Source organism: Manis pentadactyla, chromosome 2 (genome assembly GCF_030020395.1).
Source record: "Manis pentadactyla isolate mManPen7 chromosome 2, mManPen7.hap1, whole genome shotgun sequence".
NCBI classification, from domain to species: domain Eukaryota; kingdom Metazoa; phylum Chordata; class Mammalia; order Pholidota; family Manidae; genus Manis; species Manis pentadactyla.
Window position 1 is genome coordinate 169,519,245 of NC_080020.1, and position 14,359 is coordinate 169,533,603.

At 35.9% G+C, this 14,359-nt stretch overlaps 1 long non-coding RNA gene across 1 annotated transcript; it reads left to right on the forward strand.

The window, feature by feature from the left end:
* Nucleotides 1-1,900: 1,900 nt before the first annotated feature.
* Nucleotides 1,901-13,771, forward strand: LOC118935063 (uncharacterized). Its single transcript, XR_005033666.2, has 3 exons — nt 1,901-2,087; nt 7,451-7,526; nt 13,560-13,771. It is a non-coding gene; the product is annotated as an uncharacterized LOC118935063 (long non-coding RNA).
* The last annotated feature ends 588 nt before the right edge of the window (nt 13,772-14,359 follow it).

The window sequence follows — 14,359 nt, forward strand, 5'->3', positions numbered from 1 at the left end:
AAGTAAGGCACATTTGTTCATAAATCTGTGTATTTTAAAGTACCTCTCTTGCCTGTCTCTGGTGGCCATACTGCTCCATCTTTCCTATTTACGCTGATGTGTGCAGTTACTCGCTTTGCCTTCTTTGCACTCCCATTAAGCATCACATGGGGCGGAGAAGTGAACTGATATGTGCAGATATGCCTTCCTCCATGACTGTATCCAATACCACAAGAAAAAAGTCGACATTTATCATAAATTAGATTTCCGATATTCACTCTTCCATTTTTAAAAATGGGGTCATGGCCCCGTGACTCAATCAGCCACTGGTAAAATTAAATATTCATTGTGGCTTGTCTTTATGCCTAATATTGTGCTGTGATATTATGAATAAACCTATCCATGGTCTGTGCAATCATGTCCTTATCTGTGAGATGTGAGTAGGGCTACTGATGTCCATCAGTTTAATAGATACGTTCCTGAAAACTGCTTTAAATTTGCATATCATGTTTACTGTTCACTCAAGCTTACATATATTTTTGCATACTTTCCATCATAATAAGAAAAAACATTTTGCATTCTTTTATAACATGGCTTTATATTTTCCTCAGAGTCCATGTAGTCTTAACTATATTTTCATGAGGTGAGTGAAATTTCTTTGTTTTCCATGAAGTAAATGACATTTCTCAATCTAGTGACCCAGTTCTCAAGAACAAACAATTAAGGGTAAAAATATAATGAGGCATAACAGGTTGCAAATAAGGAACCAAAAAGTTTATAAGCACAAAAACAAAGTCTGGCATATGCTTTTTCTATAAGAAAAACTAAGAGTCTCAAGAGAAAGTTTCAATGCAGGTAATTATATGCATGGTAGTTAAGAAAGGGAGTAACAGCGGCCAGGCTGAAGCTATTGTTCTGTTCTATCAGACAGATAGAGACTGAGGGAGCAGTCGGTGCACAATGGGCAGGAACTCACAAGTTTGTAAATTACTCCTGAATGCCTCACCTGCTCGCCTCTGACAAGAAATGACAAATAGTCATTGCTGAGTTACTTTTCTACTGTGGAGAAATCATTCATTTGCTTGACATTGCTCTCCCACAAAGGGGGCCTTCTGTTGTTTCCCCTTTGCAATTTAAAAATTTATAGTGAAATTAAATTCTATTACTTATTGTGGCTGTGTACCAACTTAAACTGCCATTAATCACAAAGGCAGAGAATACAAAAGAATGATTTGAATGCTGCTTCTTTTAGGGATTGAAAAGAAGCAGGAAATCAAATGCACAACTGGGAAGAATAGGGACTAGACAATGGCAAGAAGAGAAGAACCATGTATTTTGAGACCTTTTCTGTTAAAAGTTTTAATAAATTACCCTGTGATTCAGAGCATACGTATTGAGTTTGCAATATATTATTTGGGGTAACAAAGACAAAACTTAATCATGCAATGCTGGGTTACTTCTGCAGCTGGCACTATTGCTGGCAATTTTTTTTCAAACTTATTAGGGAACATGCTCCAACTGGACTTACTACTAAGAAATGATGGTTTTATCTAGCATTTTCACTTTATTTCTTAATCCCACTTGATCACATCAAAATGGAGAAATGCTTGGCTTGGAAGAACCGTGGATTCTTAAAGACCTGGAGTCCACCACCCGCTCTCCGGGTACTCTCTGTGGCACTTTAAAAACATCCCCACAGATTCTTTTGCATTCCTCCTATCAAGAAGAGGGATTTGTATGTCCTCCCCTTGAAAATGGGCCAGCTTTCATGATGGTGTGGAGCCACAGAGAGAGGCAGGGGAGTTTCTTTGCTGTTTGCTTGAATATTCACCCTTGAAGGTTTTGGCTGCCCCCCCATGAGCAGTTTGCTACATTGTCTGCTGACTTGTCAGGAAGCCTAAATTAGCCGACCTTAAGAGAATCGCAGGTAGACTCTAAGACCAACTGCGTGAGGAGACAGTGGGGCCTGGCCGCCCTCTGCACTACTACTATTTTCTAGTTCCAGCTCTAGCTACCCTTTAGCAACAACGGATGCAGACCTGAGCTGTAACCACCCAGCTGTGCTCTGTCTGAATTCTGGAATCACAGAGTGCAAATGAGACAATACAGTGAGTATTGTTTTTTTAAGCCACTAAATTTGGGGGTGATTTGTTATGTGTCAATAGATAACCAGAAGAACACTCTCTGAACCTCAGTAAAGATGCTTCCTACGGTGCAGGAAGGATGAGAGTGGCAGGTAGGTGTATATCATCTGACACAAAGCAGGCACTTAGTAAATGAGAGCAATTATAGTACCAGTAGTTTAAATCACATGTACAAAAAGCTTGATAAATAGAGGAAAACATTCTGACAAAATTCCATCCACCTAGTGTAACAGACATGAAATTCACCACTGGGTTGTTTGCATTGAATTTGTCTCCATCAAATTAAATCTGTCTCAAACCATAAATGCCTGGTCAGGGAAAATAGTTCAGTCTCAGTCCGTCTGGGCTTTTTCCCTATCCTGGGTAATCCCAGAACACAGAGAGAGTACCTTGTTCTGGGAGGAGATCCGCTTTTTAATCAGAAAGGCCCTGGACATCCTTGTACTGATCCTAGATAGCACAGCTCTTCCTGTGCCTCCCCAGCTCTCTCCAACCGAGTTACCCAGGGCCGAACTGTGCCACACTCACCACATCGGTTCTTCCCATTCTCCACGGTCCTCCTTCCCCAGAGTGTTTGCATTGCAGAAGGACCCTCTGTTGAACCCGTTATCTTGGTTCCCTTCTCCACAGCAGCAGCTAATGTATTTTTCATACTCTAAGCACCAAATACATCATTCTTTGCTCCCATGACATCCTCTAAGGAAGCTCTAAGGCCTATGCTAAATCTAAGGTAAGACTTTAGAATGCAGAACAGCCAAAGAGCCCCTTTCTAGTAGAAACAATATTAGTACCATACCTTCCTGTATAATATAATTTCACTTAATTTTTAATAACTATTTCCATATTTTATATTGATTTAATAATTACCATTTATTCCACTCTTGTATTATACAAGTTTTTTGTATTTTCAAAATTATATTAAGATATATTATTATATATCATTATATGTAATTATAAAACCTGGACTATTCTATAAAGCATTTTAGAAATATTTTGTTGAAAAAAGAAAAAAAATAAATGTCACTTAATTCTTTGGTTTGATCCAATTACCCAGCATTTAATAAAAGGTATTATTCTTTTTCATTCTATATGCAAGCACATATATTTAATGTCTAGACCTATTTTATTCATTTGTATATATGTGTGTACAACATGTATGTATGTGCCTGAAAATAACTTAGTGTGCATTATATTACTGGCACTCTACTAATTATGATGAATGACCTAAACAAATCATAACTTTTCCAGTAAATTTAAGACAATAGGAAATAATGCTATGCTTTCATCAATCAGTTGTTCAGTTCCTGGGCCAAATTAATTTAGATTTCAATGTTGAGTCATTCAAAAATTTTAATACTAAAAAATTACTAACAACAGCTTAAAAAATCTTCAAAAAATTCAAAAGATTTGATCTATGAATTCATCATTAAGGAAGAATTTCATATCATTAAAAACTCAGAGACAACATTTATCATTTCCCAAAAGCAATTTAGAAATTTAAGACCGAGTTATGATTTGTTGATTGCTAGACAATTTATTTGATTTTCTGTGCTAGTCTCAGGGGAAAGATATGGAAACAATTGCTGTATACTGCTCTTATTCAGTTGATATGTGTTTCTTTAGAGTGGGCCTATGCAAACAGAAGACACCATAAAATGGACCATTCTGCGCTCAGGGTCCCTTTGGAAATCAAGCATTCATAGAAAATATCACTTCTAAGCTTAAGGGAAAGATGTCTTTCTTATTTTCCTCAAGCTCCACATTATGCACAAAACCCTCACTTAGAGTTACAGAATTTATGGGAATGCTGCCTTAAGATTCTGCCGTGACAGTAACTGCCTGGAAATAATTTTGTCTGCTGTTCCCCTGCACACAGCCAATCTCAGTTATAGGCAATGTTTATATTCACCATAGTTATGAAGTATTAGTTTCTAGTTAGAATAAAAGAGGAAAGGAGGAATGAGATGTGTAACAAACTTCTTTGCCTATGTTTCAGTGTATTTACTATACTTCAACATAACATTGTTTCAGTGAGTATTATGCTTCAGCATAATACTGTTGTGCCTTTTGCACACTGCTAAATTCTTTAGTCCCAGAGAAATATTTGAGGGTTGACATTCTTTGATTTTCTGATTTTTAAAGTATTCTTTGATTTCTTCTTGTCCATTCTGTTAGATAAGGCCCACACCTTTCAGTCGTGTAAATAATGGACTTACTAGTAACTGTGGCTGCTCTTTGGAGTCGTGGAATAAGAATCATAGAGAAGGTGTATTATAGCTTCTTATTTACCAGGAGGCAGAAAAATAATAATTGGCCCAAAGGCAAATGGCTAGCTGGTGGTCAAGTCAGGTTGTACAATTTGTTTTCTCCATAAAAAGGGTAATGAATAAGAGAGATGTCACGTATTTGACAAAAGTATATTTGAAAAAATAAACAACCCAACTTAGACATTTGAAGTGTTGCCAGATCTTATGTAGCAATACAAAGACCTGAAGAATTAACGAGTAGGGGAGACTAGTTGTAGTTCTGAGGTAACAGAAATGTAGAAATGGCCATAGGAAGGAAGCAATCCAACTTTTTCAGATCGTGATCTCAAAAAATGCTGTATTTGCTAGGTTTTGACATCAAAGTTAATCTAGCTTGTAAAATAAATGGAGACGTTTCTTTTTTGCTCTCTGCGGTAAAACACACCAAGAACCATAGATGGTATCTGTTTCTTGATGTTATCTTAATACTTACTCACAAAATCTTCTGAGTGGACTCACTATGCTTAAGGCTGCTTTAAAACAAGTTTAAAGTTTATTCCTAGGGAAACTTGTTCCTTAGAGCTTTTAAAATAAATTTTGGATTAATTTTGGATATACATTTCATTAAATTTTAAGTATAAAAGCATAAATCCATTGAAGTGTTTCTCTCAAACTTTTTGATTTCTCTGGTTTATTCATAGTATTCCCCTCAATGTCATTGTCAAATGCATTTGGTTATATTATTTTAGATTCTATTTGTTTAGTCTTTTGTTATAATGCTCAGTCTTTGCTTTTTTATGCTTTTATTTTTGCTTTAAAATTAACTTCTGCTTTTCTGTTTATAGATTTTTTCTTCCTTACCTAAACTCAATTTGCTTTTAATTTTCCAGCTTGTTAATTTTAATGTTTATAGAATTTATATTCTTTGTAATAATGGAAGCATTTAAAATTATGTATGTCCATTTTATATAGATATTTTAAATTGTCCATAATATTGAATACACACACACACAAATAATACTGTATTATAGGTGACTTTGTATCGATGCAGATACATGTTCTCAATATATATTCAAAAAAGTTTATAGAATTAAATGAAAGTATGTACATTTTGTATAGCTGTACTATGTTTTCATGCTTTTAAACTTATTTTTTACTTTTTAATTCTTATATAATCTGAATTGTTCTTATATTAAGAAATATAATGGCACACTGTATGGTATTTTAGTTCTAGGAGGGAAGAATAAGTTGTATTTCTTTTTTCAACATTGTGTCCTCAATGGCTAGCTTTGTGCTTCTCACATAGTTATTCTTCAAATATTAGAAGCATCAAATTGAGTTCTAACAGTTTTAAATATTCAGTATCCAAAACTATCGGTATTTCTGACAGCTATGACTACCTCAATATCTCTAGATTATATGGTTAATGATAATTTGACATATTCTTACTCATTTTCCTCATAGACTCATAAACACCAGCCTACATTGGAGTCCAGAAATCCTGGCCACAGGACCAAGGTTGATTGCACACTGCATGTCCAGGGGACTCTGAATACATGTCCTAATAGATCTTGAAGAAGCCTTCTGACAACCAGACTTGCCTTGATGGGCCAATTTTGAGAAAGTGACACTAAGATGACATGGGAGTTGATGTTACTACAGGAGTTGACAGAAACTGTGGAAATCCTGAAATCCTCTGAGATCTTTGCACAAGCATAGAGCCAAGGAGATGCTACCATTTCAGGCAGGGAAACTGCCGCCACTGTGATATGTCAAAATGGGGCTATGGCCTCAGGAGGAAACATCATTATTGGCAACTGGTGCTCCTGAAGTTATTAGATTGGATCTTTAACCACAGAATTATTATCCTGTCTCCTCCATGTCAGAGCTGCCAAAGCTAAGCACTGATTTTTCAGCCTGTAGGCTGGGCTCTTCCAGTTGGCAGGCCAAGTATGACTATAGTATTCCAGCAGTCGCTGCCTCTCAGCCATTGGGATTAATGCAAACTGCTCTCTCTGTCACTGATCAGAAGTCACCTCCTGTCATGCACAGCATGGACACCCTGGATTGCTATATTCATCTCTAATCGCTGATCCCCTTTGCTGCCCCTAATTGTCCCACCTCATTTCACCTACCATCACTGGGTTATAGCCACCTTCTGATTCTTCTGAACCTACTTATTATGATAATAGATTTTTCATACCCTACTAACCAAAACCCCAATATGTGGGTAGCAATTTATCAAGGCTACATTTTTTCTTGTTTAATAGAGGTACTGGACGTGCTTTCCTCATGATAGTCCACTTTTCTAAATTCTGTGATTTTCAGTAATGTGAGTCACCTTTTGGTTAATCTTTTGGGACATTCATCAATTTAGTTTACAATATAGAGCCAAACCTTTGCCAAACTCTTTGATTGTCATACCGATATACCATGTGAGGTGGTCCCAGGGATGGTTAACATCCTTCACTCCATTTTTCATATTAGTTAAAAAGTCTAGTACTATGTTCTGATCACTCTTACCCATCATCTGCTTTTCCTGATATGCATAATGAGAGGCTGGATACACGAATGAGGAATGGCCAGACAACATGTGGGAACAGAAGTCTGCCTCACAACTCACAGCAACCTGCAATCAGGAAGCCAATTTATGGTCTGTGTCGACCAATCCAGAAAATGAAACAGTACACCCCATAGAAATGGGTTCCAAATGTCTGTGTCTTGATTATTGACAATTTGCCTAATTTTTGCACCATTTCCAACAGAGGACCCACTGGAGAAAGCTGAATATACAGTCCTAACCTGGTGCATATGATGTCTCACTTTCTGGTTAGCCCTGCAGCATGGTGGGTGGCAGCATGAGCTGGTTATACAAGGGCTGATTGGCATATGGGCTTCAACCCATCCCCTGTGTGTCACCATCACCTATCCATCACAACCCCTTTTGAGCCTTAAAGGCCTGATATGAGAAAAGTAAGATAAAGGAATTTATAAGGCAGTTGGGTGAGATTAAAGTGATGGATGTAAATGAACTACCCTGGCATTCCTAAATGTTTGTCTCTTTCTTTTTTCCATTTACAGGTGTTTACCAGCCACACAGGATGACTGTGGTGGACTGTCAATCCCTGAGAGACTGGTTTTGCTGGTTGAGGATAAGGTCTGTCTTTATCTTCACAAACCTTTCTTTTTCAATATGTTAATTCATGTATTCCTTTAGCTCACTCTTTCACTGAGTTCCTCCTCAGTAGCAGGTTCTTTCTTAGACATTGGGGCAGGAGAAGAGAACAAACATGGTTCCTGACATCTTAGAGTGGCAAATTTAAGGAAAAAGAGTGACACACAAAGTAATCTGAACATATGAAAGGAGAAATCCAAGAAATTATAAAAGTCTTTAAAAGGAATGTTCAGTTCAAAATGGCACACAGCACATACGTCTGAGTATGATGGAAGAAACCAACTATTACTGAAAAATACAATATGCCATTATCTTACAAAGACGGTTAAGCATTGAATAACTACTTATCAATAGAAAATAGGGTGAAATTATTAGAAGTATGCAAATAAAGAAAATAGAAGCACAAGAGAGCAGATACTAGTAGCTGTTGGGTACCATATACAAGGCAATTTCTATGTCTTAAGTAATTTAATCCTCAGTGAGGTAGACACAGCTACTTTCATCTGCTTCTTATGGATGGCGAAGGGGAATTCCAAAGAGATGATGTGACTGGTCTAAGGTGAGACAGCTGGAAGTGGAGAATGTGGGCTATGGCATCGGGTGGTGGGGCTTACAGCCTGTGCTCTTAACCATTGCATTTTCCTGGCTCTGAAGGTAGAAGGTAAGCAGACATCTAACTAATTATCTTCCATGGAGAAGCACAAATTTCAAAACCAACACGTGTAAAGAGCAGGAATTTTTCCCAGACTTCTGCCTTGGCAATTGAGTAGGTGCTTAGGCTAGTTAATAAGATAAAACTCTAGAAGAGATATGCCAGTTATTTTTTCCAGATTAGGAAGAGGCTTGAGTGTTTTAACTCATATCCTTTAGTTTTAAGTCCGCAAAATTGAAATAACAATAATATTTTAATGTTCCTAATAGACATACAATATACATTTATTTCATTATAATCCAGTTCAAGCATTTTATTATAATGGGTTTATTAGGTTATAGGTTTATAATAGATTATAATAGGTTAATAATAACCTATTATAATATTTTATATTATTGTATTTTATCATATAAGCATTTTGTTATAATAAATAATAATAGCTTTATTATAGTACATATGAATATAACCTAGGAGATAATTATAATAACTATTGTTGCAGTGCTATTTATAATCTTCAGATATGGAAAAATTTAATGGAGGTCCTTATGGAAAAGCTAATAATCACCATATCCAGAGTAGTTGATCGGAAGAGAAGACAGCATGTTTCAAGGGATTGATCATTCTGCTGGCGCCTTCAGTGAGTAGTCATGCTTCTACTCCTTAGGTAAGTGATGTTGTGTTCCACTGCACCACTCGTGTGTCCTATACAGTGCCAGGGACATAAGAACTTTAAAAATAAATGTAGTCTGTGAATAAATTAATTATAATGTACATTTATTAAACTAAAATAAGTAGAGACTAAAAAACCTATTTTCTGTCTGTTTATTCCTGGTGTTTTTATCTTAAGTACATATTCTAAAATATTAAGGTACATCAGAGCCCTTTTTCTTTCCACTGCCTTCACAAGGATTATTGTTTTTCTCTTTTTTTTTTACCTAAATAAAAAGCAAATTGAAGACTCATTATTTTAATATAATATCTCTTTGAGGGAGTAATTCAAAAAGTTCAAGTATTTGTGTGGTAACTAATAAATATGATTCTTCATACTCAGGATTTACCACAAAGACTGTCAGTCCAAAGTCTCTTCTCCCACCCTTCCCCCACTGATGGTCCATTTCCCACTGAGCAGCCTACAAAATGGAAGATAATACTAGCTTGGCATCTATGTTCTTCAAAACAGTCCGTGTATGACTAATGAATGTATGCCTGTTAGGACATCCATTCAGGTGTCTGTAAGGTATCTGCATGAGTAAGCAAGGGGACAAGACTCACAGAGAAAAAGCAGTTATCATATCAAGAAAAATTGTGTCACTCACCATTTAGTGTTGGTTCTTTTAAAGAAAGTAATCTATATTTTAGTCTTGGGGTTAGAAGACATAGCTTGGGGTCAGTGGTTTTAGCTCATAAAAGCTAGCTATCATGACATGTATCTTGCATGATCTGCTCATGTCTACCTCACTGAGTCTCTTCAACTCAGATATGGTTCATGTGGAATTCCCCTATATCTCTTCGCCTCTCTCTCAAACATACACAGGCACCAACAGATACATTCTACTTATTCTTCAGTGCACTAGTGGACTGGATCACGATGAGTCCTGTTAATAATTCAAAGATAATGACCTCATCTAGCCACCTCCCCACCAAACACTTTGGCTGCAAGCATGGTGAACAGAATTCTGTCTTTCATCTTCTCTCTGCAATAGGGAGGTGTCAGCCCTCCTTGGAAATCTATGAGTGGAGCCTTGTCTTTTGTCTCTGAAATGTAATGATTAAACGGTGCCCCTCCCACTTCTATGTCACAGTAACCATGGAGCTTGCACTGTGAATCCCTAACTACCACCCTGCACTGCACAAACAAGAGCAGAGATTCACCCCCACCCCCACCTCACTACCTACCCCCTGCTTCAGACACTGTGTGTGGGTGGAGCCCTGTCCTCTGGGTAGCATACAAGCAGGGTGGACTGGATGAGTACTAAGAAAATTTGTACAACTAAATTGACAATTGAACTGCAACCTACAAAAACTGGCCAGGAAATGCAGTTTTATCCTAAATAGGTCGATTCCATTCTAAAGTAGAAGATTTAAATAGGAATCAAAGTTTCAAAATATAATTGTCAGAGCACTAAGATGGAGGCGCAAATTATTTGTCAGAACAAAAACCAGGAAAATCTCAAGTTGAATGAGAAAAGATAATTAACAGATAGAACACTTAGATAACATATGTGTTGGAATAAACAAAGCAGTTTTAAAGCAGCTATAATAAAAATGATCTAACAAGCAATTAGAAACACTTTTAAAACAAATAAAAAAAGAAAATCTTGGTAAGGAAATAGGCTATATAAAGAAGTACCAGATCAAATTTTAAAACTGAAAGAATGTAATAGCAAAATAAAAATTTCACAGAATAGACTCACTAGCAGAATACAGATGCCAGAGGAAGAAATCAGTGAACTTGAGATAGATCAATACAAAGTAACTTATTTGAACAACAGAGAGAAAACAGAAAATGTGCACAGGACTTAGGAAGGAATGTGTGGAACAATAACAAAAGCCCTTACATTTGTGTCATCAGTTCCAAAAGGAGCAGAAAAAGGTGGGGCTGAATATGTATTTTTAAAAAATAAGGGAAAACTTATTCAGTGTATCAAAAAATCCTAAATATACAGAGCAAAAGTCTGAGCAAACCCTCAGAGATAAACCCTACCAATTTCATGTCCAGTACAACATAATCAAACTTCTGACAACTAATACAAAGAAAAGAATCTTCAAAGAAGCCAGAGGGAAATGATTCATTACCTATCAAATGACAACTGGTTTCTCTTCAGGCACTATGGGGTCCAAAATGAATTGATAACATTTTTCAAGTGCTGAATTAAAAGAATTTTCAACTCAGAATATTATGTTTAGCAAAGTATTCTTGAGAAACGAAGGTGAAATGAAAGACATGTTCATGTACAGGAAAACGAGAAGATTTTATCATTGGCAGATCTGCTTTATATGATTAGCTAAACTTTCTTCAGAAGGATATGATAACAGAGTGGAACTTGAACATGAAGAATGAAGAATGAGTAATAGAAAGGGTAAATATGTGGGTAAATATAAGACTTCTCTTCTCCTCATGTGTTTTTAAATTATGCTTGACAGTTAAGAACAATAATCATAAAATTGTCTGATGTGGTTCTCAATGTACATAGATAACTATATTCTAAAACAGCTATAGTAAAGGTGGGTAGTTAAGTGACCTAGAATTAAGATAGCTATATTCCACTTGAAGTGAAAAATTTTCAAATTTAGGTTCTTTCTGTTTGGTGCTATCATTTTTGTTTTCTATAAGCTTTTCTTTTTTAAATCACAGTTTCTTTAACTACACATTGTTCAATACTTCTTATTTGCCTTTAATTGATTCTGAAGTTTATTTTTATGTGAGGGTTCCTATAAAACCTCTTCTTTCTTTCTGTTTTCTTTATATATGTAATATGTACACAATATAGAAAAGTATATTTAGAAGTATGTTGGTGATTTAAAAATCTGAAGCGAAGAACGTTTTGATAAGTTTTAAGCATAAATCCATTTTTAAAATTTCTATTTCTTTCTAAAACTTTAAACTAGAAGTCAACTTTTTTCTATAGTAGTGTATAATGGATTAAATCAAATCCTGTTAAAATTGATAATCACTACTTTAAAATTTTAAATTGAAAAACATGTTCTGATTTCTTTCTTCTGATAATTAGAAGTAAAAAAAAAGGCATTGCCAAGTAATAAACATGTGCATCTCCTTTCAAAAGTTTATTCTCTTGATATTTGCATACTCTTCTTAGGTGGGAAATACCAGTAAAGATATGGCAAATTCCTGTATGTGAGCTAATAAAGGTTCTTGTTAGAGGAATGGATTAGGATTATTCTATTCGGAGAATACCTAATATTATATGTCAGTAAATTATAGAATACAATAATAGTCTGATAACTACAATACTGAGGAAAGGCACCAAAATACTGTGGTTAGAATTAGAATATCTGGATGCATATAAAAACCATCTGTAAATTAGAAATATTTCTGTGGGCAAATGGGATTAAATATGTTATTGCTAAAGAAAAGTAACAGCAGTTGGTACTCTTCAGAAACAAAATTGATTTGATCTGAAACTTGAAAAGGAACAAAAATGTAATGTTGACCATAATTTTGAGCCAAAAAGCCATTAAAACTATCAATGGCCAAAACTTTGTAACTATGGGATCATTTAAGTCTTTGATCTCCATCCCAATCAACTCCTGAATTTGGTTTAATAAGACAGTTGTGAGGATTCACATAGGAAAGGCAACAGCCAGTCACCAAACTCACTTTTTGGAAAATAGAAATCTTTGTCTATTATGTAAACCCAATCAGCAAGCAGTCCTGGTAAATCTGCAGCAGACAGACAAAAATATGAATGAATCAATAAATACGTAAGTAAAACTCCTGAAGACTTCAATTCAATGAAGCAGAGCACTGAACCCTTAGAAAGCAGGGCTTCAATATACTTGTTCTTTTACTACTTTCTTTAGGAAAACAAGACAATGAAAGTAAAAGGAATGTACTCTGTTCTTACTAAAATAAAATAAAACAAAACAAGACAACCCCCAACAAAACCAAAAAGAACAAAACTAACAGAAAGAGAAAAACATGCCCTGGTATAAAAAGGAGTTAAGAAATACAGAATGAGCACTTTTTTCTTTTACTTCCACAGCATATATTCAGTTTAGCTGGTTAAGTAAGGAATTAAACTCAATTGCCTTGTCCCCCATTAAAATATTCCACTAATTTATAAGTAATACATGTATATTGTTAAGAAATCATTGAGTTTGATAGGGGTCTTTCCAGGTCTTTTTTCTCCCCATTTGGAGTGTACAATTGAATTATATATGATAATCATTTCCCTAGTGATTAATGTTTATATTAATACATTACGTGTTTTTTGCAAATATGATTTTTAATGTCCACACACTAGAGGTTTGCATAAAAAATAAAAATATCCTTGTTGGGCATTCATGGTATTTAAAACTGACACTTTCATAAAATTTCTGTGAATATCTTTCCTAAAAGTTTTTCTGAATTTTCAGGGAGGATGCACACTACCACCCATGTAAAGAAGTGGAATGCTCCCAGTATCATAAAAACTACCAAGCCCCGTTCTCTTGTTACCACGTCTTCTTTGCCCCAGTTAACCACTGTTCATATTTCTGCCACCATGGAAAAAATTTGCCTGTTTTTGTATTTACTTATTTAAATGGACTTTGTGTCTAGATCCTTTAGTGCAATATTGTTTGAGATTCAGCCATAATGCTGTTGCCTATCTGCAATAATTTTGTTACTGCCGTTTGCATAGTGCGACACATATAAACTACAAACCCAGGTGAGGTGGGAGGAGGTCGTGGAGAGGACGTGCCTTCCCGCTGACCAGAGAGCTGCACCGCCCAGTGGGAGGCGCCTCGCCTCCTCCCGGCCTTGCAAGTTTTTTCACTGAAGCCATTTCAAGGACTAGCCTGGAGAGAGCAAGGTGGTAAGACCAGGGGGCCTGTGAAGGAGACTGAACCCCGTTAAGGCCTCTGTATAAACTTTTAAGATTCTGACACGAGTGCCTTGGAGGTAAGCGTCTACACTTATGTCACCTGCCGCCCACCTGCGTGGAGCGTCCCTGCTCTTTCTTCCGTCTCTCCTGTGCCCTCTGTGCAGGAGTCAGTTCCACATTTCACCCGAGAGCTCCTGAGGTTGTGAACCAACGCAGGACACATAAATAATTTTTCCACTTCATTATTAATATGCATTTTGGTTGTTTAGAAATAGAGGTTTTTTTTTGCCATAAAGCCAGAGCACACTAGGGTTTAGAAATTGCCAAAGGATTTTGTAAAGTGGTTGAACCAGTTTATATTGCTACCAACAGTGCATATTTCATTTACTTCATTTCCTTGCCAGGACTTAATGTTATCTGTTTTTTGCCTATTTTCCTGTTGGATTTTCTATTTTTTTTGTATTGATTTGTTGCAATTTTTAATATAACATGCCTACGAGGCCTTTACCAGGTACATATATGGTACATACCTTCTTCCAATCTGTCTTGACCTTTATTTCTTTCAATGTTACCTTTATTTGAATGAAGTCCAAATTACCATTTTTAGAAAACTTTTT